Source organism: Ornithorhynchus anatinus, chromosome 16 (assembly GCF_004115215.2).
Source record: "Ornithorhynchus anatinus isolate Pmale09 chromosome 16, mOrnAna1.pri.v4, whole genome shotgun sequence".
In the NCBI taxonomy this organism is placed as follows: domain Eukaryota; kingdom Metazoa; phylum Chordata; class Mammalia; order Monotremata; family Ornithorhynchidae; genus Ornithorhynchus; species Ornithorhynchus anatinus.
The window spans coordinates 22,298,689-22,324,060 of NC_041743.1; the positions used below are offsets into that span (position 1 = coordinate 22,298,689).

The 25,372-nt window shown below is 43.4% G+C and overlaps 1 protein-coding gene across 7 annotated transcripts in view; it reads right to left on the bottom strand.

Moving 5' to 3' along the window:
- The window catches only part of LOC100084468 (transforming acidic coiled-coil-containing protein 2), a 298,341-nt gene that overhangs the window by 180,851 nt on the left and 92,118 nt on the right, over window positions 1-25,372 (bottom strand). The gene's annotated exons all lie outside the window — the stretch shown is intronic.

Genomic DNA, 25,372 nt, shown 5'->3' on the forward strand with positions numbered 1-25,372 from the left:
TTCTTAAACATCCACCGTTTCCATTGGGACGTCCAAGTCAAAGAGCCACAGGGAAGCCTCCTGGTCCCTGCTGATCCCACTGCGAGGAAAAAACTCTTCCCGGAGCAGCGGACAAGCTCCGCTGGGCTCTGTTTGGGAACTCTGCTCCCTCCCAAGTGTCGGGGCTGCTGGAGAGAGTGGAAAACACACAAAAGGCTAATGGCTTTAAAACTGCAGCCGTCTGGCGGGAGGCTCCTCCCCTGGGACTCCCGGAGGAAAAGGCCTGCTCTAGTCCTGAGACAGTCTCTCCGGCAGGGTCCGATCCCCGGCTGCATTTGGACACCAATGCCACGGACCGAAACTCCAGAAGTTCCCAGTCGGGGTGCAACTCCTTCTAACCAAATGAACACACACACGATCCATAGGAATAGAGGGTTTGTGTGTCAGTGTGTTTGCCAACTAGGGAGCCACGTGGTTCTCATTCTTCTCCTCCGGAGTGTTTTGCCGACTTTCTTCCAAGATTTTCTGAGTCATGGCTGGTCTGTTTTTTTCCACCGAAATCTCCCCTGCACATGGCCGGGAAGACCCAGGCGTACAAAATGATTCAAGGAGGGGGCCGGGGTGATCTGGAAAACTGCGGAGTGGGAACCTTCCCATTTGTTCAGGGGAGAGTTCAGCCCAGCTTTAACAAACAATGTGCTCTGAAGAGAGGGAAGAACTACCGTACTTGTTTACTCGCGTAAAATGATATCCGGCCTTTTCTTTCTCACACTATTAAACATTCCCACACTATTAAATTCCCCACTTCCAAAACAATGAACTGAAGCAGTCCTCCAGCAGAAAAAAAAGGGGGGAGGGGAGCTTAGGAATGTTTCCGTACCACCTGATTAACCCTATCCATGCCTCCTAGACAAAGGATTTCCATCCACCATGACTAATAAGCATTTTAAACATTTTTTTTCAGGGAGCTAAACGAACAGCAAAATATCCACAAGGCCCTGTAGATATACAGTATCCCTGTTTCCATTTAATTTTGAGGCATAGGAGCAAAGAGGGATCAATAATAATAATGTTGGTATTTGTTAAGCACTTACTATGTGCCGAGCACTGTTCTAAGCGCTGGGGTAGACATAGGGGAATTAGGTTGTCCCACGTGGGGCTCACAGTCTTAATCCCCATTTTACAGATGAGGGAACTGAGGCACAGAGAAGTTAAGAGAAGTTAAGTGACTTGCCCACAGTCACACAGCCGACAAGTGGCAGAGCTGGGATTCGAACTCATGAGCCCTGACTCCAAAGCCCATGCTCTTTCCACTAAGCCACGCTGCTTCTCGATGAGTAAACTTTTAGTCTTCCCATTAAAGCAACAGGCCCTCAGCACAATATTAGTTAAGGCTCTTATACCGTGCTGTCAGCGCTTGGGAGAGCACAAGCTGAAAAGTTTCCCTACACTCATTCTCTCTGATGTCAAACAAGGAGTTGTCCTGCTTTCCACGGACACATTAATCATAATGATGATAATAGTAATAAAGAATCCACCTTTGTATAGGTTCCTGACCCGCCCAGCACCTCACCAAGGGTGGTGTTCTGCACCAAGTGGGAAGGTCAGGACATTGGAAACAGCCACCCCAAACCCTGGAAAGGACATGTTAGGGTCCCAGAGTTAGTTGGAATGGAGAGAGAGAAACCCATGAACCACAACTGTGTTAAATCAGTCAAGAGTATGGCAGCAGGCCACCACTGTAAAACTAGTAATAAATAATTGTAGTATTTGTTAAACACTTAGTATATACCAAGCAGTAAACTAAAACCTGAGTAGATAGAATATAATCAGGTCAGACACGGGCCCTGCCCGACATGGGGCTCACAGTCTGGTGAGGAGGGAGAGCAGGAATCTGATCCCCATTTTATAGGTGAGGAAATAGAGGCCCAGATAAGCTAAAAAACTTGACTAAGATCATCTGGGAGACAAGTTATGGAGCTGGAATTAGAACACTGATTCTGGGGCTGGGGCTCTTCCCATTAGACCACACTGTTTCTCCACTGTCATCATGGCAGTTCTGGTTCATCCTGAGGCTGATGTATGATGGGGCTGTCTGGCCCAACTGTAGATATCCATTTCCAAATGACCAAGATAGGCCAGAACTGCTGGAATGGCCAGGTTACCACTTCTTGGTGGTCCACTTCCACTCAGGCAGGAGGAACAGAGGTCAGGGTTGCTGCCCCAAATGGAGAAGAACTCTGGCCTAGTGAAAAGAGCACAGGCCTGGGTGTCAGAGGACTTGAGTTCTAATCCTAACTCTGCCACTTAACTGCTGTGTTACTTTGGCTAAGTCAACTGACTTCTCTGTGCTTCAATTTCCTCCTCTGTAAAATAAAGTCAATATTCCTCCTCCCTCCTACTTAGCCTGTGAGCCCAACATGTGAAACAAAGATTGTGTCCAATCTGATTATCTAGTATCTATCCCTGCACTTAGTACACTGATTGGCACGTGTGCTTATTCAATGACACATTTTTGATTATTAACTGGTCCACCCTGAGCATTTTGAAAGTGTGAAGATAGCTAGAAACACGTGGCTTAGTGGAAAGAGCACAGGCTTGGGAGAGGATGTGTGTTCTAATCCCAGCTCCACCACTTGTCTGCTGTGTGATGTTGGGCAAGCCACTTAACTTCTCCATTTGCCTGTTACCTCATCTGTAAAATGGGGATTAAGACTGTGAGCCCCACGTGGGACAGCTTGATTACCTTGTATCTTCCCCATCACTTAGAACAGTGCTGGGCACATAGTAAGCACTTAACAAATGCCATCATCATTATTATTATTATTATTATTAAGAAATCTAACAGAAGTGTGAAAATCAGAAGAGTGGTGGTGTGTAGGATAGAAATGGGGAGGAAGTCCCAGGCCAAAGCGAGGATGTGAGTCAAGGGTCCTAAGCTAGAGAAATGAATAAATGACTAGTCAGGAGGCAATGACTGTTTAAAGGTGAGGTATGCCAAGTGCCTGAGCCCGCTTCCATTTCTTTAAAGTTTACAAAGGAGCTGACACTCGAAGGTAAATTAGGGCAGCGGCCCCAGCAGACAAGAGCGAAATCACAGCTGGCTCAGAGCAAGCCACCCTGGAGAACAGAAGCTTCAGGGATTCTTCCAGAGAGGCAACTCTGCCTGGAAGCGGGAGGAGCTCCCTGCCTCTGCCATTTAGTATCTGTGCTTCAGCCTGCCTGTCCCTGGTTGTGCTGGGCCCCATGGAAATGCCAAATCTGGTTGGCCCATAACTGCATCCACACACATCCTTTTCTATTGAGCATTATGGTGTGGCATCCCAGGCCTGGGCCCCACCCTCCAGCCACTTCTGGGGTTGCAGGGAGGGGGTGAGGCACAGGTGATGATGATGATGATAACATTAAGTGCTGACTACGTGCCAAGCTTAGCAATAAAGTAGATACAAGATAATGAGAATGTCTCATCCAATCTCACAGTCTAAGAGAAAGGAAGAACAGGTGGTTTATCCCCATTTTACCATCAAGGAAACTAAGGCACAGAGAAGTAAAATGACTTACCCAAAGTCATGCAGCAGACAAGTGGAGGGGACGGAACTAGAACCCAGGTCTCCTGACTCCTAGTCCTGTGCTCTTCCAAGCGCTTAGTACAGTGCTCTGCACATAGTAAGCACTCAATAAATACAATTGAATGTATTAGGTTATGCTGCCCTCTATAGTCTGAAGGAGGTGGATTTACGGCATTGGAACTTTTCTGGCAAGTCTGGATAAATGATGTAAATACTGAATTTAATTTGTTTATTCAGCAGTTTAATCCTGAAAAGTCATCGTCACATTAGTTGCTCCTTTTCTAGAGACAGAACTTTCCAAATACCTTTAATACCCCCTCCTGGTTTTCTGCTAACTCCATCCCAGACCCCTCCCTCTCAGATGCCATTATTTGTGTCTGTGCTCAGGCTCTTGCAGCTATTACAGTGTGCAATTTACATCTGCTTCTCTCCCTTATTAGACCGTGAACTCCTTTAGATCTGGGATCATGTAATTTACTTCTCTCATATGTTCGCAAAAGCCGATATAGGGCTCTCCACCCAGTGGGGATTCAGTATAATGCTAATGATAGTTGATGATATTGAAGGGATTTGGTGGTGATTAAAAGTAGAAATTAAAAGACACCAGTAACTATATGCTCTTAACTGAAGAAGGCGAAGACTGACGAACAAAATTAAATTAAGGAAAAGGTCATCCCACTTCCATTGGGAGTGATCTTCCAGGGAGGCAGTAGAATTAATATGATTCAATGAACCTCAGGGAACCCCAAATTTGTTGTGCTAAACTGAAAATGTGTTATATTGAAACTGCCACTGCTTTGAGAAGCAGCATGGCCTCGTGGATAGAGCATGGGCCCGGCAGTCCCAAGGTCCCAGGTTCTAGTCCCAGCTCCTCCACTTGTCTGCTGCGTGACCTTGGCCATCGGTAAAATGGGAATTAAGATTGTGAGCCCCATATGGGACATGGATTATGTCCAAACTGATTAGCTCCTATCTATTTTCATTTAGACTGTAAGCCCACTGTTGGGCAGGGATTGTCTCTATCTATTGCCCAATTGTACATTCCAAGTGCTTTGTACAGTGCTCTGCACACAGTAAGTGCTCAATAAATACGAATGAATGAATGAATGAATATCCCAGTGCTTAGTGGAGTGCCTGACACATGGTAAGCATTTAATGAATAACATTTTTTAAAAAAGGTCTTTAAACCAAGAGATTTGTTGGGAGGGTACTGGATCAAATAAAAGGTGGGTGCCCACCAAGGACAGAAAGAAACCTTACTAGAGTGGAAAAAAGATAGTAAAAACAGAAAACTGAATTTAGAAAGGTTGCCCGGGTTTATCTTGCAAACAGATGAGCTGACAGAGCTATGCAAAAGAAAGGGAGAGCTAAACAAGTCATAGACTGTAAGCCCCTCATGGGACAGGGCCATGTTACTACCTGCCCCACAATTCCCACTCTTTCCCTGGTCTTTGTACAATCATCTATACAAAATAAGCTCTTAATAAATACTGTTGCTATTATTACTAGCAAGGTACAAGCAACATAGTTTAAAAAAGGCCCTCTTGCAGCCAATCAGCACTCAAAGTCTCCAGCCCTTGGCTAAAATAGTGTTCTTAGGAACTGCTTCTATATTCTTTCCACCTGTAGAAAGAATAGCTCCCAATCTACAAAATTGGCCAAAATCAGAGAAAAAGAGTATTTCTTTCAAAGGGTAGTAAAACCCACAAGGTTGAAAGGAATAACTAGGTTCACTTCCCATTTCAGGCTTGATTAAAGGGGTGTGGAGCAGCGCACTTTGGTGTACTATTCCATGAATAGCCTGGATACACGTGAGCAGCAAAACTACCAGTGGTGTGACCAACCATGTTAACACTTCGTAGTCTGTCCAAGAGTCTTTGATTAATGGGAAATGCCTAAAGGTCCTGGGCACTCTGGGTTGCTCCCCCTTCTCATGCCAGTTTACCTCCCTAGAGGCTGCCCAGAGGCTCATCAGAATGCAGCAGTCCGGGAGAGGAGACCCAGGGCCTAGAATGGTCTGAAATGTCGGTAAATCAGATGGTAAATTGGGGCTCAGGGCCAGGACCTGGCTCCATAGTTATAATCCTGGCTGCACTGACCTCTCTCCATTAATGCTTTGTCAGTGTCAAGCATTCATCGTTCTCCAGTTCACTGGATCACTGGAAGACTTTACCCTAAAACATGCTTCTCCACAAAAACATCTCACCCCACACGGCCCCAAACAACAGCTTTCATGGACTCTTGGGGACTGAAGGGACTCCCCCCAAAGGTCACCCTCTGTATTTAGGCTGGACAACTCCTAAGCCCACCACACTGATAGGTCCTTTCTTGATTTTAAAGACCCTCTCTGGGAGGAAAGTTCAACTTTAATAACTCTCTCCACCTTCAAAGCCTTATTTAAAAACCCATCTCCTCCAAGAGGCCTTTTCTGGCTAAATCCTCATTACCTCTTCTTTCACTCCCTTCTGCATTGCGCTTACACTACGATTTGCATGCAATATTCACCCCTCCCTCAGCCCTAGAGCACTTATATACAAATCCATAATTTAATTTATTTATTTCTATTAATATGTCTACCCCTCTAGACTGTAAACTCATGGAGGGCAGAGAATATGTCTGCCAACTTTGTTATATTGTACTCTCCTAAGCACTTAGTACAGTGTTCTGCTCATAGTAAGCACTCAATAAATTTGATTGATTGACTGATGGATTTACAGAAGGTGATGGAAGAGAACTGAACCTGACTTCTAGATTATCTGCATCACATTTATCTATATTGTGGATAGAAGTAAGTCTCCTAAACACCTATTTTTACAGCATCTCTATAAAAAATAGTCTTACAAGTCAATTAGTCTTCCATATTGGATTCATTCCCCCATTCTTAGCCTCGATCCACAACCATTTAGGATAACTGTTTTCCAAGTCCTATGCTACCCAGCAGAAGCTCTGAATTCATCCATCCAGCCACAGGGAGACGCCCTGTGGCCATGGACCAGGGAGTCAGAGGACCTGCGTTCTAATCCTGGCTCCACCACTTGTCTGCTGAGTGACCTTTGACAAGTCACTTCACTTCTCTGTGCCTGTTACCTCATCTGTAAAATGGGGATTAAGACAGTGAGTCCCATGTGGGACAACCTGATTGCCTTGTAGTTACCCCAGCATTTAGAACAGTGCTTGGCACGTAGTAAGCGCTTAACAAATACCATATTTATTATAATTGTTATTGTTATTATTAGGGAATGGAAAAGATACTTGGTAGCAGGCAGGGTCAGCCCATGGGTGCGTTGAATTGGGGCAATCTTGCATGCCCAGTATCCTATAGGCACCCCCTGCTTCCCTCTTCCAACCAAGAAGTCAAGCCAGAGCAGACCCCAGTCAGTTCCAGAAACAATGGCTCCTGGTTCAGCTGTTCCACAAAGGATTAGGGTCATTTTGAACTATGACCTGTTGATCTGGCAAAACTCTTCAAGATGATTGGATAAGACAACTCGTAGTTTCTCGCCACCTCATCCATTGTTCATTCATTCAATCATTCGTATTTACTGAGTGCTTACTGTGTGCAAAACACTATACTAAGCACTTGGGAAAGTACGATATAACAATAAAGACACATTCCCTGCCAACAAGCTTAGTCTAGAAGGGGGGAGACAGACATCAAAGAAGTAAACAGGCATCAATACAAATAAACAGAATTATAAATATACATATATACATAATTGCTGCAGGGCAGGGAGGGTGGGGAAGAGCAAAGGGAGTGAGTCAAGGTGAGACGGAAGGGAGGGGGAGCTGAAGAAAAGGAGGGCTTAGTTTGGGAAGGTCTCTTGGAGGAGGTGAGCCTTTAGTAGAGCTTTGAAGGGAGAAAGAGTGATTTGCTGATTTGAGGAGGGAGGGCATTCCAGGCCAGAGGTAGGATGTGGGCGAGGGGTCGACAGTGGGACAGGCGAGATACCACCCCTTTTGGAGCCGTCCTCTGCCTTCTCTCTGTTCCCTAGCGAGGCAGCAGCCATGGGGGTTGGGAGTAATGGAGGGGAATGACCCAGGTGGGCATGACCCTCCCGAGGAGCTAGGACAGAGCCACTTCAGCTTTTCTTCCACATCCTCCCTTTCCAGGGTAGTGATGGGCATCACCCCCACAGAAGAAGTCATTCATGAGCGCAGCAGTGGGCGCGACCCCCCCCCCCCACCCCAAGGAGCCAGACATGGCATTATTAGGCTGCCTGGAGAAGATACTGGTTTTAATTCTTCAGAAACATTCTCGCTGCCTCTCTCTCGGCCTCTATGGCCAACTCTGGTTTCATTGAGTCCAAAGATTTGCAACTTTTCCAATCAATCAGATCCTGTCTGCAGGAGCCAATCAGAAGGCTTTATTCAGTAGGGTGTTATGAATCAGTCCTTTCAAGTGGGTAGAGGACAGACAGCTACAGGCACCCAGAAACACATGTAATCTAATCAAACGTACCTTCAGTAATTGACACCTGTAACGTGTACCCCCACAAAGAAGCTGGAAGAGACAGTCCCTGACTGTCGGAGAAGCCCCGGCTTCTGGCCCTTCCAGGATGGTCTCACTCGAAGGAACAGATCCTATTGTACTTGGATGAAATAATTCAAAAGCAACCGTCAAGACTCCTCTAAAAATGAAATCATCATCCTTTCCAGGGCCAGAATTCGCATTCAGTGTGGGCAGAAATTACATGCTGAAAAATGTGCAGCAGCTCTTCATATTTGGCCACGCCCAGATTTTCCAGCCCAGCAAAGGAATGAGCCTGGAGCTTTTAAAGGGACAGGCCAACTGTGCATATCCATCCCTCTGGGAACAGCCTAAATTGCACTTAAGTTTTTTGGGAGTTTTTTGGTCAGTGAAGAATGAAGAAGGACAAAGACACTTTGTAACATTAGCTAGGTTGCTATTCCCGCCCCCAGCCACACACACACACACACACACACACAGTAGGAAGTACAGGTCTGGAAAGGCTGTGGGAGGGTTTGCGAAAGAGTACCCAAATATCTGATCCGTATTCTACTGCCCACATGGTGACTGGGTGAGGGAATGTGTTTACACAGTCTAACAGAATAATCTCCAGGGAGGTGTAAGAGAATGATTAGCCTCCATCTCGCGCTGGACTTGACTTTAATGCCTTTTAAATTGTGTCTTTGTAAGGCATCAACCTGATTTTTCCATTTTTTTTAGTGTTTGTTAAGTTCTTACTATGTGCCAGTCACTGTCCTAAACACTGGGGTAGATACAAACTAATCAGGTAGGACCCAGTCCATGTTACATATGGGGCTTACAGTCTTAATCCCCATTTTACAGATGAGATAACCGAAGCACAGAGAAGTTGAGTGACTTGACCAAGGTCACACAGCCCAGACAAGTGGTGGAGCAGGAACTAAAACCCAGGTCCTTCTGACTCCCAGGCCCGTGCTAAAACCACTAGGCCATGCTACTTCTTGTGTCCTACTGGATAAAATTGTCTTTGCCCAGAGATGAGAATGTAGAAGGTAAGTCCACATATGTATCTAGTAAATTTTCTCACAAATCCACTCTTGAGGTGTGAGCTTCAGATTTGCCCATAGTGAAAATTTTTTCATGAGGAAAAATCTTTTTTTTTCCTAAAAATATCTTTACAGACAACATATCAATCAGCCAATAATATCAGTTAATGAAGCCTCAAAACTGCCCATTTGGACCAGTATGTCACACTGCACTCGAGAGAGAATTGGGTCTTTTTGAGCAGAAGCTTCATGAGAATTGTGAGACAAGGAGGTAGAAGTGAAAACAATCCCACGTGCTGCAAACAATAAACACAACAGCACAGCCAAGGACAATCTTTGTAGGTGCACAGACGAATCATAACTGTGCGTCTTACATTGGCCTTTTAGCCAATGGAGAATTTCGTCATCGGTGGCAACTTCAAGCATGATGGACATCTCTATATTAAACTTTTGAGTGTCTTTACAGTCATGCTTTTTTATGGTACTTGTTAAGCTCTTACTTTGTGCCAAGCACTATATTAAGCACTGGGATAAATAATAATGTTTGTATTTGTTAAGCGCTTACTATGTGCAGAGCACTGTTCTAAGCGCTGGGTTAGATACAGGGTAATCAGGTTGTCCCATTTGAGGCTCACAGTCTTCATCCCCATTTTACAGATGAGGGAACTGAGGCACAGAGAAGTTAAGTGACTTGCCCCCAGTCACACAGCTGACAAGTGGCAGAGCTGGGATTCGAACCCATGACCTCTTACTCCCAAGCCTGCGCTCTTTCCACTGAGCCACACTGCTTCCCACTGAGACACGCTTAAGATAATCAAGTTGAATTCAGTCCCTTACCGAAACGGGGCTCACAGTCTATGCAGGAAGGATAACAGGTATTGAATCCCCATTTTACAGATCAGGAAACTGAGGCCCAGGGAAGTCAAGTGACTTGCCCAAGGTCTTACAACAGACAAGCAGAGGACAAGTGGGACAAAAACCCAGGTTCTCTGACTTCCAGTCCTGTGCTCTTTCCAGTAGGCCATGCTGCATCTCAGCTTCTCATCCTTCCCCACTGGAAACATGCCACTGATGAGATTTAAATAATACAATTCCAAATAGGAATGAAAAAGATTTACTGGCCCTCTACTGATGAGGACATGGCTCTAAATAAGTTTCAGAAACCTTTACAATCTAACCCATTTTCCTTGGTCAGGGAAGTTCATACCTTGCTCAGTGGAAGACAGAGAGCAGCTATTCAATATACACTATTGAATGAAGGAATTTAATCAAGACTACAATCACCTTAAAATCAGAAGGACTAATCTGTCTGTTGATTCGAACAGAGCGGGACTTCAGTGCTTAGCAAAGGAGTTGCCTTCTTTTCCAACCACCCAAGTGCATTTCAGTCCCCTCATTAGTGCCCTACCCACAAAAATAGACCCTGAAACTGAGGGCCTTGGGAGATCCAGGTCCAGGCTTTTATGGAAACATAGCGTTACAAATCCTGCACAGACTATGGAGGGTTGACTTAATTTCCCACAAGCTCGAGGAGCTTCCATTTAGATATCAGCAGCCCATCAGGCACTAGCAGTGACAAAATGATTTTTGACTCATGGAAAGCATTGCTGACATTCTATAATCCTGCTGACTGCTTGCCATGCCACCAGTGTAGTAGGAAGAAACCCAGGATCACATTATCAAAATCACATTTCCTCCAAGAGGCCTTCCCAAACTAAGCCCTCATTTTCTTACTCCCTCTCTCTTCTGAATTGCCTTGCACTGGATCTTTACCCTTTTTTCACCCCACCCTCAGCGCCAGAGCCAATTAGTAATTTATTTTAATGTCTGTCTCCCTGACTAGACTGCAAGCCCCTTTAGGCAGGAAATTTTTCTACCAACTCTGTTATATTGTATTCTCCTAAGCAGTTAGTACAGTGATCTATACATGTAAATGCTCAATAAATATGATTGATTGATTGATCAAAAGGGAAGGATTCAATATACACACCCAGACTTCAATGAGCAATTAGTATTGGTGGTGGGGATGGGGAGGGTTGTACAAAATATGAGCATCCCATAGAGATTATCAATCCTTTAGAGGTAGCACATGACTATAGTTAGAGAACTGGCAGGTTCAATCCTAATTTGACCCCCTTTTGGAAAATCTCATCTTTCTGACAATCATTCATTCATTCACTCAGTGGTATTTATAGAGTACTTACTGTTTGCAGAGCACTGTACTAAGTGCTTGGGAGAGTAAACTATAACAATAAGCAGACAAATTCCCTGCCCACAATGAACTTTCAGTATAGAGGGGAAGACAGACATTAATAGAAATAAATAAATTACAGATATGTACAAAAGTGCTGTGAGGCTGGGAGGGAGGATGAATACAGGGAGAATATCAAGGCGACACAGAAGAGAGTGGGAGAAAAGGAAAGAAGGAGGGCTTAGTCAGGGAAGGCTTCTTGGAGGAATTGTGCCTTCAATAAGGCTTTGAAGGCAGAGAGATTAGTTGTCTGTCAGACTTGAAGAGGGAGAGCGATCCAGGCCAGAAGCAGGATGTGGGCAAGAGGTCATCGGTGACAAAGACAAGGTTGAAGTACAGTGAGAAGGTTAGCATTAGAGGACCGAAGTGTGCAGACTGGGTTGTAGTGGAAGAGCAGTGAGATGAGATAGGAGGAGAAAGGTGAATGAGTGCTTTGAAGCCCAAGGTGAGGCTTGCTTAACCTGCAGTCACTTGGTTATTTTCCTAGGCAGATCTCTTCCTCAAAATCTTTCTCTTACTTTTGAAAAGTAACATGTACAATATAACAGTTATAATCAGGTGTTATAATTATATCCTAATTACCATTGGTAATTAGGATATAATTATAATTAGGATAACAGAGCTATCCTAAATCTCCTCAACCTCTCAGCTGCCTTTGACACTGTCGACCATCCCCTTCTCCTCAACACATTATCCAACCTTGGCTTCATGTAGATGCATTGTTCATGCTCTCTCCCCTTTGTAGTTTAACATTCGTTGTCAGGATGTTTCAAAGTAGTGATAGACTTCAGGACACTGCTCTCCTGTAGGAGCTAGTAGTTCGGTCAGGAAAATGGAATTAGAGCTTGTGGCTCAAGGTAACCAGATAAATTAGCTGTAAAACACTTTTTGCTCTCTCCCACACCACAAATCAGGCTTTTACATTTCACCAACAACCATTTAAGATCTAAACTAAAATATAATGTCTTTCCTGATCTAGAAGAATGAGTTGCCTCCATCTAGACTGTAAGCTCTTGTGGACAGGGAAATCTGTCTGCTAACTCATTCATTCATTGATTCATTCATTCATTCAATCGTATTTACTGAGTGCTTACTTGTGCAGACGCTGTACTAAGAACTTGGAAAGTACAATTCAGCAACAGATAGAGACAATCCCTACCTAACAACGGGCTAACAGTCTAGAAGGGGGAGAAAGACAAGAAAACAAGTAGACAGGCATCAGTAGCATCAAAATAAAGAGGTGGAATTATAGATATATACACATCATTAATAAAATAAATAGAATAGCAAATATGTACGTATATACACAAGTGCTGTGGGACAGGGAGGAGGGTAGAGATGAGGGAGGGAGTAGGGGCAATGGAGAAGGGAAGAGGAGCAGAGGAAAAGAGGGGGTTCAGCCTGGGAAGGCCTCCTGGAGGAGGTGAGCTTTCAATAGGACTTTGAAGGGTGAAAGTGAGCTAGTTTGACAGATGTGAAGGGGGAGGGCATTCCAGGCCAGAGGTAGGACGTGAGAATGAGAGTGAGGAGGTTAGTAGCCAAGGACCAGAGTGTATAGGCTGGACTGTAGAAGGAGAGAAGGGAGGTGAGGTAGGAGGGGCAATGTGATGGAGAGCTTTGAAGCCAATAGTGAGAAGTTTTTCCTTCATACAAAGGTTGACAGGCAACCACTGGAGATTTTTGAGGAGAGGGGTGGCATGACCAAAGTGTTTCTGTAGAAAGATAATCCAGGCAGCAGAGTGAAATAGAGACTGAAGTGGGGAGAGACAGGAGGTTGGGAGATCATCAAGGATGTTGATGCAGTAATCCAGTTAGGATATGATGTGAGATTGTACCAACAAGGTAGCGGTTTGGATGGAGAGGAAAGGGTGATCTTGGTGATGTTATGAAGGTGAGGCTGGCGAGTTTCGGTGACAGATTGGATATATGGGGTGCATGAGAGAGTGGGGTAAAGGATGATACCAAGGTTGTGGGCTTGTGAGACAGGACAGGGAGGGTGCTAGTGCTGCCCGCAGTGATAGAAAAATCAGGGAGAGGACAGGGTTTGGGAGAGAAGATAAGGAGCTCAGTCTTAGACATGTTGAGTTTTAGGTGGCAGGAGGATATCCAGATGGAGATGTCCTGAAGGTAGGAGGAGATACCAGCCTGAAAGGAGGGAGAGAGAACAGGGGAGGAGTTGTAGAGTTGGGTATCATCTGAGTAGAGATGATAGTTGAAGCCATGCAAGTGAATGAGTTCACCAAGGGAGTGAATAAAGATGGAGAAGAGAAGGGGCCCAAGGATGGTCGAAAGTGTCAAAGGCACCTGAGAGGTCGAGGAGGATTAGGATAACTTTTATCCTAATCACAATTATATCCTAATTATAATTACAAGATAATATAATACTATAATATAATATAATTATAATATCCTGATTATAACTCTGTTCCATTGTATTATCCTAAGTGCTTAGTGCAGTGTTCTGTGCCGAGTAAGTGCTCAATAAATATGATTGATGATGATGATGATGGTTAAGTGGAAAAGAGCACCAGTCCTCAGTAACAGGACTGTACTTGTAACAAGAATGACATCGCTTCCCAAAAGCCAAAGTGTCAGACATCATGGTTGGTGGGAGGAGTGGCTTGTTACAGACTACAGGCAATTTAGGGTGGAGACAAACAGACTTTGCTTCACATGATTGGAATTAGACTGGCCCAGACAACGAGATACAAATTGCCTGCTGAATAATCTCTGGGAGGAGAAGAAGCTTTGGACAATTTAAGAGCTCTATATATGGAGTTGAGGGGTCTCTCTGCAATCAATCAATGGTATTTAATGAGCACTTACTGTGCACATAGCACTGTGCTAAGTGCCTGGGAGAGTACAATACAGAAAACATTCTTTCACAAAGTCCTTTTCCCCAACCCTGGTTTTACTATGATACCATTTTTATAAAAGGTATTTGTGAAGCACTTACTATGTGTCAAGCACTGTATTAAGCGCTGGGGTAGATACAAGCTAATCAGGTTGGACACAGTCCATGTTCCACATGGGATCCACAGGCTTAACCCCCATTTTACAGACCACTGAGGCACAAAGAAGTTCAGTGACTTTGCTCAAGATCACCCAGCAGACAAGTGGCAGAACTAGGATTAGAACTCGGGTCCTTCTTACTCCTAGGCCCGTGCTCTTTCCACTAGACTGCTGTGACTGGTCAAATCTTGGCCAAGCTAACAAGTTTAGCTTATCAGCACCGGTGGGGCTGGCACTGAGAGATAAATAGCATTAATGTTTCCCATATCTCCCAACACTACCAACCCCAGAGAGGCTCGGTGGGCAATAAGGCCGAACAATTAGACCTGGAATGAGAAAATTGCAAAGGGTCTTGTCACACAATCCTTTTCTGCCCCAAATACAGCCAAGGGAAAGGAAGAGGATTGGGAAGTAGCAAGGTCTATCTGGGGAAGGGTGTCCACGAACTCTTGGCAGTAGGTTGGAACTTGTCACACTGATGTGGCAAATCGCCTCTATCCAGAGTCAGGAACGCCCACTCTGTCAGGCTTTGTGTGATGCTAGGAGAAGTGGGTATCCCTCCTTGGAAACTTGACTCCTGGGTGATTGTGAAAGACAGCCCTTTAGGATTACTTGAAAGGTAGTTCATTAGGGGTTATTTGATAGGAAGCCCATTTGGGGTGGTTTGAAAAATAGCCCAAGGAGACAACCGGTGACTCCTTCCAGGTTTTAATAATAATGTTGGTATTTGTTAAGCGCTTACTATGTGCCGAGCACTGTTCTAAGCGCTGGGGTAGACATAGGGGAATCAGGTTATCCCACGTGGGGCTCACAGTCTTAATCCCCATTTTACAGATGAGGGAACTGAGGCACAGAGAAGTTAAGTGACTTGCCCACAGTCACACAGCCAAGTGGCAGAGCTGGGATTCGAACTCATGAGCCCTGACTCCAAAGCCCGTGCTCTTTCCACTGAGCCACACTGCTTCTCTATTTTTACCAGCTTCTCAGTTTTACCAGCTGCTAGAAGTCGGTACCATGCTGACCATTGTACTCATTAGTCTAGGAATAGCTTGGACCTCCACAGATTACCCCTTGAAATTCCTTGTCCTATAATCTTAATAAAATCTGCTTCTATTACCCATAACTCTCAATTCTGTGAAATGGATTCCAGCCCCCCCCAATCCACGAGCTTACGAGTTACCCGGCGGCTGGTTCTGCCTGGTGACATAAACTGTCAGAAGTGGGATTGGAGGCAACTGGAATGGATACCCTGACTCTTTTCCTGAAGGACCAGGGGTGGGACTCACTTAGGTGAGGCTCCAACAACTGGGTCAACTGACATTGGAGCGACTCACCTAACTTGGTGGAAGTGTTTGCCACCTGGCAGATAGCAGCCCATGGGAAGAAGGAAAAGACCTTGCTGGTCACATAAGTGTATTCCTCTAGAGTGGGAAGCATTCATGGGGCTGGAGCTAAGTGCTTCACTAACTGCGAGTAATTAATAAATATATTTCTACCAAAAGGGAAGTTTGGTTAGCCATACATAATAAATCTTGCACAGCTCAGCCTTTCTGACCCTGGTCTCTCACTCTTGCTGCGATGATCCTCAAACCCGACCCTGCACGATGGGGGATAACCCCACTGCTTCTCATTTAATTTTTCTTGTTCACTTCTTAAAGGATTTTGATTCTGCAGCTCTGTGGTCAGTCTGCCACTGATTTCTTTATATGTGCTTATTATTATTTTACATGGCGATAGATGAGCTATCCTGTCCAAACAGGAAGTTTGTTTTCTCTAAATTCAACCTTTTCAAATGGAAAAGAGCTAATAAAGCCCTAAGTAACAGTACACAGAGGCTGCTCCAGTGTCACACCTAGAATAGGAGAAGAACTGAAATCTACACCTGAGTCAGCAAACCTCTTAAAATATTCAATGCTGTATAATTTACTGCATTCAACAAAGGAAAACAACAACCCTGTCGTTTTAGAGCATTTCTGAACTTCTCACATAAATGCTTGTATAAGCTCCTTCTCTCCTTGTTTCTCAGTGCAAAGTAGTGCACAATCATAACATTTTCAAAACCATAAAATTTGCAGTGGACATTTATTTGTGAAGCGCAACCCCCACTCAAGCAAGGTGTGAGCACAGCTCGGAGGTGACATTCAGAACTAGTGCTTTCACTGCAAATCACTCCATTGATGATATTTTGTCTCTTGAGGTTACAGAAATATGTCCAACTTTAAGACCAAGTATGTCTATGACTGGAAAACCAGTTTTCCAGTGATGATGACTATATGGTAATGAACAACTGTGGGTTTTATTAATAATTAATAAAATAATAGCAATTAATAATAATAACAACAATAATAATATTGGGGTAGTTGTTATATGCTTACTATTTACCAAGCACTGCTCGCACATAGTAAGCACTTAACAAATACCAACATTGTTACATAGGGCTCACATTCTAAATAAGAGGGTTCCTTGAGGAAGAAGATTGGGTCTTTTGCTTCTGTGTTTTTCTCCCTCACAGTACAGGTTCAATAAACAAATACTGGTTGAAAGGCTGATTTTCACCATAGAAGTACAACAGGATAAGTTCTCACTGTCACTGGCATCATCTCCAAAAACAAAAACAGCCTCACTGCTAAATAAGAACCCATTTTATTAATAGTATTTGTTAAGTGTTTACTATGTGTCAGGCACTGTACTAAATACAGACATAAGCCAATCAGTTTGGACACAGTCCATGTCCTATATGGGACTCACAGTATTAATCCCCATTTTACAGGTGAGGGAACTAAGGCACAGAGAAGTTAAGTGACTTGCCCAATGTCACACAGCAGACAAGTGGCAGAACTGCACTTGGAACTTTAAGTCCTTCTGACTCCCAGGCCCATTTCTCTCATATATCATAAATTATTATTTAATTTCCCAAAATCTTGTAGCTGTGAAATAAGCCTATTTCTAATTCAGATGTTCCAGTATCCAAGCATGCTTGAGTCATTAAGGGTCTCCAGGATACCACTTCTCTAAGATTCTCAGACTTTTCATTGGCCACAAGGCATTCGCTCTTAGATATTCCTTCCTAGTCCCTAATTTTGAGACCATAAAACTGGGTCCAACTCCTTCTTTCCAACAGGCACAGCAAATTTCTATCGTTCAAGACCTCCGTGAGAGGTGGGGAAGCAGAGAGCTGAGAGGTGAGGAGCTCCTCTGGGGTGAGGTGGGGAGCAGAGAGCAGAGGAGCTCCTCTGGGGTGAGGGGGTGGGGAGCAGAGAGCAAAGGGGCTCCTCTGGGTGACGAGAGCAGAGAGCAGTAGTGTGGTGACAGTGAATGGCATTGTTTCCTGCAGACTACAGATTGTGTAAATCCCACAGAAACAGGCCAATTTTGCAATCGGGAGGGGAAGGAGAATTATTCCTTAAAAAATGCTATTAATTAAAAACTTTTCCATTACTACTTCAAGGTCTCTGTCCATTTTTTGTTTTTCAATTGCTCCTGGCACCCTATAGACAATATGGCTTTATTGACACAGAGTAACTAATGTTACTCTGTATCAATCACTAATGTTCCAAATAACTAATGTTCCAAATCTAACCACATTGAGTTCCTCTAAGGAGTGGCCCAGGCACATATGTAACACAGAATCTTTTTTATTATACTAATGGTAGGGAGGGGAAGGTTGAATGGAGCTCAGTATGAAGTAATGTAAAGTCAACAGCAGAGAGAGAAATGCTGTCACTGAATTCCTGACACTGGTTTCCTACAACAGCAATAATTCCTTTGCTGAAAGGGACTGGGCAGGTTATCTTACAATGTAAATCCATTATATAACAATCACTGAATAATAAGTAACAACTTAAAATTTATAATAAAAAAACCTAGACTGTAGTTTTTTAGATTGTAAATTCACTGCAGACAGGGAACGTTCTTTCCAATTCTGCTGTATTCTCTCAAGTGTTTAGTACAGTGCTCTGTTCACAGTAAACACTTAATCCGTATGACTGATTGATTGATTAAAAGCAGTAATTAGCCTAGTACTAGGCCTAAAATTGTTAAATCCTCCCCCCCAAACCCCGACCCCCGGCCAGGGTCCATGTATACAAGTAGATTTTGTGGGAGGAAAATACCTCTATCCTGGAAAATACCTGTCGCCTCCCATATCTACTCAGAAGATAACTTGATAAATGAATTCCACCTTAAAATTGAAACAGAGAGAAGAAACAGAGTAGCCTAGTGGAAAGAGCATGGAACTGGAAGTCAGAGGACCAGAGTTCTAGCCCTGGCTCTGCCACTTTCCTTCTGTGTGACACTGGGAATTCACATAATTTCTTTCTATACTAGTTTCCTCCTCTCTAAAATGGCAATTCAAACCTCATTCTCACTCTTACTTCAACTGTGAGCCCCATACAGGACAGGGACTGGGTCCAACCTGATTATCTCGTATCTATCCCAACATTTAGGCCAGTACTTGGTGAAAAGTAAGTGCTTCCCTAAATGGCACAAGACTCTAAAGGAATAATCAATCAATCAGCCAACCAACGGTATTGACTGAGTACTTGCTGATTGCAGAGCACTGTACTAAGTGCTTGGGAAAGTACAATAAAACAAAGTTTTATTTATTTATTTATTTATAGACACAATCCCTGCCCATAAGTAGCTTAGTAGTATGGGGGAGATAGACATTAAAATAGATTCGGGATAGTCTGAAGATCAGGGATAGGGGAAATAAAGTCTAAGGATATGTATGTAAGTGCTGTGGGGCTAGGGTGAGTATTAAAGTGTTTTAAGGGTACACAGCCAAGTGCAGAGTGGACAAGAGAGGAAGGAAGATGGAGGAAATAAAAGGCATTGTCTGGGAAGCCTTCTCTCAGAAGAGATGTGATTTTAGGTGAGTTTTGAAGGATGGGAGAGCGGTGGACTGTCAGATATCAAAGAAGAGGGAGTACCAGGCCCAAGGAAGAATGTGGGCAAGGGGGCAGTGGCAGGATAGATGAGATCAAGGTACAAAAATGGATGGTGTAAGAGGAGCAGAGTATGCAAGTTGGATCGCAGTAGATCAGCCAGTTAATGTAGGAGAGATGACTTAGTGCCTTAAAGCTTATGTTAGGAGAGTCTTCTTGGTGGATGGGCAACCATAAGAGGTTTTTGAGGACTGGGCATATATTTGCCTAGTTGTACTGCTGGAGTCATATGCATTTCACTTGCAGCACTGCCCTCAACTGAATGGATTGAAAGTCCCACTGCACAAGGAGGGATACATGGACAGGGTCTCCTTTAACAGTCTCAGTTCCCCCATAGTGCTTGGGCCTAGAGATGAGGAGAGGGCAGTTGTGAAGGGAGGTGGTGACACCCATGTTATGGAAGATGACGGAAAGGCAGGTGGATTGAACTTTATTCCAGAAAAATGAACCAGGCAGTAGAATGAAGTATGGACTGGAAAAGGGAGAAACAAGAGACAGGTAAGTCAGCAGGAGGCTGAAGCAGTAGTCAAGAAGTAGCTTGTATCCACCCCAGCACTTAGTACAGTGTCTGGGTGCATAGTAAGCACTTAACAAATACCACACAAAAAAGAAGAGAAATGATGAGTGCTTGGATCAACATTGTAGCAGTTTGGATGGAGAGAAAAGGTCAGATTCTAGAGATGTTCTGAAGGTAGAACTGACAGGATTTTATGAGAGAGTGAGTGTGTGGGTTGAAAGAGAGAGATGAGTAGAGGGTATAATGGGATAATGAGCTTTTGAGACAGAGGATGGTGATCCTATCCTATCCTACAGTGTTAGGAAAGTCATGGGAAGGGCAGGGTTTGGTGGGAAGATGAGAGGTTCTGTTTTGGCCATGTTAAGTTTGAGGCCAAGGAGAGATATCCTGAAGGCAGGTGGAATTGTGAAACTGAAGAGAAGAAGAGAGGTCAGGGCTGGAGAGGTAGATTTGGGAATAATCTGTGTAAAAGCCATGGGATAAATTAGCTGAGGGAATGGGTGTAGATGGGGAATAGAAGTGGATCTAGAACTGAACCTCGAGGGATTTGCACAGTTAGAGGGTAGGAAGCAGAGGAGGAACTTATGAAAGAGATCAAGAAGGGGAGGCCAGAGAGCTAGGAGAACCAGGAAGGGACAGTGTTAGTGAAGCCGAGGTTGGATAATGTTTCCAGAAGAAGGGAGTTGAGAGGTCAAGAAGGATTAAGATGGAGTAGGGTTTTTTTTTTATGGTAATTGTTAAGGGCTTACTATGTTGGTATTTGTTAAGTGCTTACTATGTGCAGATCACTGTTCTAAGCACTGGGGGAGATACAGGGTAATCAGGTTGTCCCACATGAGGCTCACAGTCTTAATCCCCATTTTACAGATGAGGTAACTGAGGCACAGAGAAGTGAAGTGACTTGCCCACAATCACACAGCTGACAAGTGGCAGAGCTGGGAATCAAACTCATGACCTCTGACTCCCAAGCCCATGGTCTTTCCACTGAGCCATGCTGCTTCTCTACCAAGCATTGTACTAAATGTTGGGATATGTACAAGCTAATCAGGTTGGAGGCAATCCATGTCCCATATGGGGCTCACTGTCTTAATTCTTATTTTACAGATGAGGGAACTGAGGCACAGAGAAGAGAATTGATTTGCCCAAGTTCACACACCAGACAAGTGGCAGAGCTGGGATTAGAACCCAGATCCTTCTGACACCCAGGACCATGCTCTATTCACTAGGCCATGCTGCTTCTCATGCTTTTCATTAGTGACCTTAGGGAGAGTAGTTTCTGTGGAGTGAAGGGGCTAGAAACCAGATTGGAGAGGTTTGAGATGAGAGTTGGAGGAGAAGTGGAGGCAGCAAGTGTAGACAGCCCATTCACAAAATTGGACACGGAATTATAAAAGGGAGATGGGACCACAACTGGAGGGAGCCATGAGATCAAGGAAGCTTGTTTTTTTTTTAGGATAGAGGATACTTTGACATACTTGAAAGCAGTGGGGAAGGAGCCATTGGAAAGTGAGCAACTGAAGATGGTGATCAGAGAGGGAAGAAGGGAGGGGGGAATTGTTTTGATAAAGTGAGAAGGAATAGGATCAGAGGCACAGGTGGAGGGGTTCTAGCTTCTTGGATTTCTCTATTGAATGTACTGGATTTCAAGTATATTCTTTTCATCTACATGACAGTGACCATATCCTGAAACTTTATTTTCAATCTTTCAAACATGATGGAGAAGAGGGAGAGAGAGAAAAAGAAAAAGAGAAAATGAGAGAGAAGTTAAGAGATGTGTTTTCAGAGTCCAAACCAGACTATAAACAAGGTAAATACACATTACTATTGTACCAACCTCTTCTGCCTTTGCCCACATTTGGAATCTTATCCAGGCCGACGTTTCAGTGACATTAACACTTGAGTTCACTCAAGTTACTTTGAAGTTTAAAAATTCCACTACCATCTAAGAGTTTGCTGTTTGCACATGTGCTGGAAGACAAATTCACTTTGGCTATGAAAGTCAACAAGGCCAAACACAAGTCCTTCAATATTCCAGATGGACGTTATTGGATTAAATAACCCTTGCCAAATGCAAATGAGTATGGTATTTGTTAATCGCTTACTATGTGCCAGGCACTGTTCTAAGCTCTGGGGTGGATACATATGCAAACATTCAGCCCCCTTTGAAGACAATGGGAGTCTGGCTGGACAGGAAGCCATTATCCTTAATGAGCATTTTATCTCTGCTAAATACAACTAGGAAGCCTCTGCTATTACCTTTTTTCAGCTTTAATAGGTGTACAGAATCTTCACTTGGTACAGTGCTCTGCAACCAAACAATATTTATTGAGTGCTTATTGTGTGCAGAGCTCTGTACTAAGCACTTGGGAAAGTACAATTCAACAGAGTTGGTTGACATGATTCCTACTCACAGGGAGCTTACTACCTATAGGGAGAGACAGATATTAAATTAGATTAGGGATTGAGGAAATAGAATGTAAGAATAGATTGTTGATGCCCGGAACATATCTACCAACTCTACTATATTGTACTCCCCCAAGCATTTAGTACAGTGTTCTGCAGCGGTATGGCTTAGTGGATAGAGCATGGGCCTGGAAGTCAGAAGGATGCGGGTTCTACTTCCGGCTCCACCACATGTCTGCTGTGTGACCGTGGGCAAGTCACTTCAACTTTGTGCTTAAGGTACCTCGTCTGTAAAATGAGAATTAAGATTATGAGCCCCATGTGGGACAACCTGATTACCTTGTATCTTCCCCAGTACTTAGAACTGTTCCTGGCACATAGTAAGTGCTTATCAAATATCATAATTACTATTATGATTATTCTCTGGGCCTCAGTTACCTCATCTGTAAAATGGGGATTAAGAGGGTGAGCCTCATGTAGGACAGGGACTGTGTCCAACCTGAATGACTTAAATCTACCCCAGCACTTAGAACAGTGCTTGGTAAATGATAAGCACCCAACATAATTATAAATTATTTATTTATAATAAATACATAATACATGAATGCATAATAGAGATGTACCATAGCCTAGTGGAAAGAGTAAGGGCCTGGGAATCAGAGGACCTGGATTCTAATCCCAGCTCTGCCAATTGCTTGCTGTGTGACCTTGGGCAAGTCACTTAACTTCTCTGTACCTCAGTTTTCCCGTTCTCCCTCCTATTTAGACTGTAAACTCCATGCAGGACAAGGACTGCGTCCAATCTAATTTGTCTACCCCAGCACCTATAACAGTGTTTGACACTTAGTAAGCACTTCACAAATACCGTTAAAAAATAAATACTATTGATTAATTCATTTTTGTGGTACTGGGGTACTTATCAAGGACTGGGGTACCTATCAAGGTGTTACTACTTCTCTAATGGCAATCAGGTTGTATTACAACCAATCAGTCAAATTAAAAGAAACATTTTGCACACAGTAAGCACTCAGTAAATACCACTGGTTGATAATGGTGGTATTTGCTAAGTGCTAAGTACCGGGAAAGTTACAGTACAATCAGAACAGACACAGTCCCTGTCCCACATGGAGTTCATTATCTAACGATAGTAGATACTGACATACTCAGAAAGGCAATACCTACTGAAGGCTACAACAGAAAGCTACTCTTGTCACATACATTCTGAGAAAGGTATCATCAGTCCCATATCAGTCTTTTCAGCACCATTTCTCCCATAAAAATGGCTAAATTCTGAGTCAGAAACTTCATTTTAGAGCCCTAAACTCAGATCACACACACAGATCACTCTCTCTCTCTCTCTCCCATCACTTCATTAATCTCTTAGAGAGGATGCTTCTTGCCAGACCTAATGGAGACAATGAAATCTATCTTGAGCAGCAATTCAAGCAATCAACAAAAACTGACATCTAAAAGAAATTATTTAGCAATAAGCCAAAGAATTCAGTAGTATAAACCCCCCAAAATATGTAAACCTGAGAGCGCAGAGCAGGTTTTGTGGAATATGATGACATAAAATCTCAGAAAAAATTTCTGGAGGCTAATAAAAGATGTCTGCAATAAAATGAAGCTGAAGTAAATTCATGTACATGAGAGCCAAAAGAGGCATAACAGCTACGACCAGATAAACTGCAGAAAAACAAGGAAAGTACTGAACTTCCAGAACAGGTATTTGAAATGCTAATACTCAAGAACTTCCCGAAGAATCTGAGAAACCCGGCAATAATTGTGGTCTGATAGAAATACAGAAACTCCTTACCATTGGCTTTAAAGCAATCAATCATCTTGGTCCCTCCTACCTTACCTCCCTGATTTCCTACTACAACTCAGTCCCCACACTTTACTCCTCTAATGCCAACTTACTCACTGTACCTCTATCTCACCTATCTAGCTGGCTACCCCTTGATCATGTCCTGCCTCTGGCTTGGAACTCCCTCCAGCCTCCATACATGACAGAACACCACTGTCCCTACCTTCAAAGTATTATTCAAATCACTTCTCCTCCGAGAGGCCTTCCTAACTAAACCCACAATTTCCCTACTCCCTCTCCATTCTGCATTACTCTTAGTATTGCAAATTTGAATTTGTACCCTTTATTCACCCCATTGTCAGCCCCTCGGCACTTATGTACATAACCATAATTTATTTTATTGCCTGTCTACCCCTCTAGATTATAATCTCCTGTGGGCAGGGTATATGTTGTATTCTACTTTCCCAAGCTCTTAGTACAATGCTCTGCACACAGGAAATGCTCCAAAAATATGATTGATTGATGGATTAATTCGTTGAAATATAGTGAAACAAAGGAAACAATGTCAAGCGAGTCCAAAGAGCCTGTTTTACAACTGTAGATGTGATTTGATCTCTTTGAAGCTGCACACAGAGTAAAGGCTCTTGCAACTTTTATTTACATTGTGTCCATTCAGAAACTTCCAGCCCTACTGTTCTCTCAGTTATCTAAACCTGGCAAAATGCCTATTTTGACAAATTAAGATAACTGAAGTTGTGTAAATTTGATATAGAAAGAAAATCAAATATCTCAGGAAAGGGGCAATTCGGTATTTTGCATGCAGAGAGAGATGAACTTTTCTTTCCTTATTGGGAAACTATTGTCAGGCACCTGTATGTAAGAAAATAGAAAATTGGAATAATCTCAGATAAAAGAGGAATCCAAATGAATCCAATTAGTAGCAGAAAGGCAGCCCTATTCTATATGCTTGAATTATGTTGCCATTCATCTGTACACAAAGTTGCTATTGTAGTTAGCAACAGCCTTAGCTGCTTCTTGGTATAAGTGCTCAGACTTGAAAAACAGGTGGTCATACATTCTTTCACCATGTGCAAATATTAATCAACTAATTTATTAAATGCCTACAGCTGTTTAGCACACCCATTTTGCCTGCCACAGCTACCAATTTAGAGCTGGGTACAGCCCCAGTTATAAAGTCATACTCAACCACAACAAAACTAAAGCCTTTGAGTGCTTTAGAGCTTGTTCACATTATGTTTCACTTTGAGTGCTATCCCACGAAAACCTTTCCTTCACTCTAAAAAAAATCACAGAGAGACTCTATCACGCTGAAATTTGAAGCAGGAATAGATATCATTTCATTTAGAAAAAGACAAAACAATACTCCTTTGAACA